Source organism: Aethalodelphis obliquidens, unplaced genomic scaffold (assembly GCF_003676395.1).
Source record: "Aethalodelphis obliquidens isolate GAN/ISIS:26980383/991018 unplaced genomic scaffold, ASM367639v1 scaffold114, whole genome shotgun sequence".
NCBI lineage: Eukaryota > Metazoa > Chordata > Mammalia > Artiodactyla > Delphinidae > Aethalodelphis > Aethalodelphis obliquidens.
This window is the reverse complement of record NW_020838058.1, coordinates 1,996,644-2,001,420: the sequence shown is the minus strand read 5'-3', so window position 1 is coordinate 2,001,420 and position 4,777 is coordinate 1,996,644.

The following is a 4,777-nucleotide window of genomic DNA, read 5'->3' as shown; positions in this document are numbered from 1 at the left end:
TGGGCCACGGGCCCAGCCGCTCCGCGGCATGCGGGATCCTCCCAGACCGGGGCACGAACCCGTGTCCCCTGCATCGGCAGGCGGACTCTCAACCACTGCGCCACCAGGGAATCCCTAATCAATACTTTTTTAAACTCTAGAGTCAGCGGTTGATAGATTCCTACTTTTTTTTTTTTACATTGTATCATATCAAGTAACCTGTTAAAAAGATTAACAACTTAGATTCTTAATTCTCAGTTGATAGAAAGGCTTAACCTTTTCTTACAGTCATGTGTTTTGAAATTTTGATTTTATTTTGGTTCCTCAAAGGTTAAAGAATTGAAACTGAGGAAAAAAATTGATATATTGCAGCTTTGCTGAGGACTGTGGTATGGTTGTAACATTTCGAAGACTACTAAATTCATACTTTAAATTTTTACTAAAATAAAAGTATATACAGTTATCAGTTGGAGTAGTCCTTCTGACTTTCCTCCTACCCCCTCTTTGTGCTTCTAACTAGCTTAGAGGGCCCAAAGAGAGCTTGGGGATAGATCCCAGAATATTCTGAGGAAGACAGAAAGCGTCCACCTCGTTGTTTTCCCTTCCAAATATATGAAGAGTAAATGGAGAGAAGAGCAAATACAGATGAATTCTCTACCTGCTCTTAGCAAAAGCAAAATTCCAGGGAAGGATTGCCTGTTTTCTTTACCTACTCTTCAAGGAAAACAGGCTACTTTTGGAAATCATAGAGCAGCATTTATCTATTAAATACTTAGAAACAGTTTACTTGACAGTGACCAGTAAAAGAAATTCCTAATAAGACCAATTCCTCTACTCTCCCAACAGTCACATAGTCTTATTACCCTAGATTTAACTTAAGTCACTATTAAACAAGTTTACCAAAGCACCACAGAGCCAATTTTTAAAGTTTATAAAGGTTTGAGTGTTTATAGTAAAGTGCGCCATGAAATTTTGTGTAAACTGGATGCGCTGTTTTTACGGTACCATAAATTAGAGATAGCTCGTTAAGTTGGCTTGGAAGAGATTGAAAGAATGAAAAGAAAAGAAATTAAGCAACTTGGATTTGCTTATGATCGAAGAGGGAGATTACAAAGTTTTTCTCTACCTAACCCCCCCTCAAATAAACAGCAGAAAAAGACAAAAAATTCTCGTCTTTGTTAATGTGCTTTCCTTTTTTTTCGGTTTTATTGCCTCTTGTAGGTAATTCAAGTTTGAATTATTTCTTTCTTGGAATAAGTAATAAATTGAGTCTGGTCTCTTTCTGAGTTCAATTTAAAACAAATCCAACTCAATATTTATTTCTTTTTAAATATAAACCCCAACTAACCAATTAATAAAAATGTGAGATTTATTTGCTCCAGTGTCAGTTCTCATCTGTAGAGAGTTGATGTTGGAGCAAATAAGTCTTTCCTTTTAAAAATAAGCCTTCTTAACTGAGGGCATGATAAAAAATTAGCCTTGTTAACTAAGGGCATGATAAAGTCACATCAGATTTATCCAGAAACATTTTATTAGAGATCTTGTATGTATGTCAGTTATATCTCAACAAAACTGGAAAAGAAAAAGATTTCATAGAAGCCTGTCAGTCCCTACCACAGCTTTTAAAAGTGTGAACCTTGAATTTAAACAAAATGGCATGTCTTTTTCCACAGTTTTGCAACAGAGTTAAAGTAAGACAATGTAGTATAATGTGTAGTGGAGTATAAAGGGCTAATTCATTCTATCCCAAGAAGAACTTAGAGTAAAATAACTTTTTTTTCTTGAGACTTGTCTCATTTTTAGTTAGGTGTGTTGGCAGTTTTGTCCATTTCGTCAGTCCTTTGGGTTAACTAGATATTGCTGAATTAATCCCAGAAACTGACTTGTAATTTGATGACTCCATGAATTGGGTGGACATTTCATTTTATTTAGCTCTTAAAAGTGCTAAAACCCCTCATGAAGGAAAAATTTTAAGAAACTATTGTTATAAAGGTATCCAGATTCTGATGAGCTTTAAAAATTGTGAAATTGATCAAATGTCTTCATATTTAAGCCAAAAATGTTAGTACATGACAAATATAGAAGTCTTGTTCCCAGGATTCTCTAGCAAAATTTTTTGTTTGTGGCTTACTCTATATAGCCTCATGTGCCTTAAAGGTGAACTCTGTACTTTTCGTCAATATCAGGCTTTTCCAAACTCAAAAGTAATCTAAATGTTTTAATTCGTTTTATAAAATGCCCATGCTGTTGGATATCAGTAAGCAAAGGCATTAAGTCGAGCTACGTAATCAATGATAAGAGTGTATAACAAAACAAAAACCTTCAGATCTCAAGTTTCATTTGCATTACTTGATTTTTGGCCCAGCTAGATCATGGAAGAACATTGAAGTCAACTAAAGTATAGCTTAATGTATTCTTTTATCTTTTCCCCTGAAAAAAGTCATAAACCAGAATACTTTTTTTTTTTTTTTGGCTACGCTGTGTGGCTTGCGGGATCTTAGTTTCCCGACCAGGGATTGAACCCGGGCCCTCGGCAGTGAAAGCACAGAGTCCTAACCACCGGACTGCCAGGGGATTCCCGAGAATACTTTTTAAAACCAGATAACTCTGGAAAGATAATTTTCAAGGCAAAAATACTTTCAAGAACAGAGATTATATGGCAAGTTGATTCTCTTGTTAACTTTAGGTATTCTTTGTATTCATTCAGGTAATAGCTGAACATTCCTTTTCCCTTTAACAAATTACCTTTTAGCACTTCTATCTAGAAGAAAAAACGTTTGCTTCAAATTGGGAGGGGGTTACTTAAAGTCAGTATATAGTATGAGATGGTTGATAGGAAAATTTCCAGTTACATTCAAATAATAGTAGTGATGTTGATTACACTGACATTCAACATGTCTAAACTTAGAGGTAAATTTAATCCTTAAAAGGACTATTAGGTAGAAAATAAGTATTTGTATACACATGTACTGTGGTAATTTTGGATTCATTTTAAGTCTGACAAAGTAAGATAAGTTTTATCTTTACAATGAAATTATGCTAAGTAGCAGGAAGTATCTGAGAGATATTTAGACCTAGGCATCCCTGTCAGTATCTGGAACGTAGCTCCTTAGAAATGCTTAATTCTTATTTCTTTGGAAAATAACTTATTTACTTATTCCAAAAGGCTTAGAAGGAACTATGAAAATTCCTCTAGGTTAACTGGCTATTAAGAGTAAGAAGTCAACTATACTTTGATAAAATTTTTTTTAAGGATAAAAAAGAGTAAGGAGGTTGCATGGTATAGCTGAGTTGACTCACTAAAATTTTATTTTCATATTTTTTCTAATATTAAAATTATTTGTTTTCAGCCCCCCTTCACAATTATATTTTAAATTAAGGTTATTAATGTTGTAACCTAGATCACATAATGGTAAATTAATTTTTAATTAGATATTCATACTGAACTTGGAGGAACTGATTTGGTCTTCTCTGATTTCAATATGTAATACTTTTTATTGTTAAATTTCTTTGTTACATCTTTGTGGTCAATGGAACCTGTGGAAATATGTGTTATTTTTTTGTGGTGAGGGATGGGGGTAGAAAAGAGGAGAGTTGTTCTAATTATACATATGCATTTTGATTATATAAAGGTAGATGTAGAATTAATATGTATAAATGACAAGTTAACACTTACTTATTCTGAATTGTTCTAAGGAACAGTGGCCTGAAGCCATGGCTTGTTTTGTGGAGCTGCTTGCTCTTTAATAGTAGCTGACCAATTGGATTTAAGTTGAGACTTTGGGGTTAGGTTATCAAGCTGAGGCTTTTAGGAATGGAGCAGACCATGTCTGTTCCTATAGTGGATCAATTTCATTTCTCCTTTGAGTACTCTAATTTAGATATAGGTATTATCCATTCTAAATCTTTGTGTTGGGAGTTTTATAGAACTGTTTTCAAAAGCTATTAAGGATAAACAGAAGTATATGTAAAACATTTCACAGACGGTTAAAATTTTCAATTTTTTGTTTTAGTTTCAAAGGTTAGTTATGTAGCATCAATATCATAACCAAAGCAAGTAGGAAGTTGACTGGTTTGGAGAATCTTCAAGTAGTCTTAAATACTGTAATGTATCAGGTTGTTAACCAGGATTTTTTTCCTGTATTTCTGCTAAATGTATTACTATATTAATGCACTTTTGTATATATAACTGTCTTCTGTACATTCTGTACTTACTACAATGTATATAAAAGCTGTTTTTCCTGAAGCTGTGAGGGAAAAGCAATAGCTGTAATACAAGTCATTTCTATTTTGAGTTTCTTCTTGTACTTGAAAGTAGTTGTTCAGTAGTTAAATCTAAATGAGTATATATGGTTGTAATTAAAATGGCAATGTGGCAGAGCTGTCTTTTGAAACTGATTATCAGAATGAAAAGTGTTTTGGTTATTAAGAACTCTTGTAATATTTTAAACTGTCTCTTTTGATGTACCATGAATTCTTACAAACCCACTGCTGCTTACTACTTTATACTTCTGATTCTACTCCTTTTCATGTCTCATCCCAGAACATTTATCAACAGAGAAGAATTCCTCTCTTTTCTTTTGCTCATGGTTTGGTTAAGGCTCCATAAACTTGTGTTTTGTGAAAGCTCCAATTTCTCAAATGTCATTGGCAAATCATTTTTTTTCCTGGAAAGATCAGATTTCTAGAGAGATTAGCATTCATAGTAAGTGAAAATTAGGTCTAACAGTGTTTACAAAAAACCAGATCTATTTTCCTTATGTATTGTTCTAGAGTCTTTTTAAGTTATAGTTATATA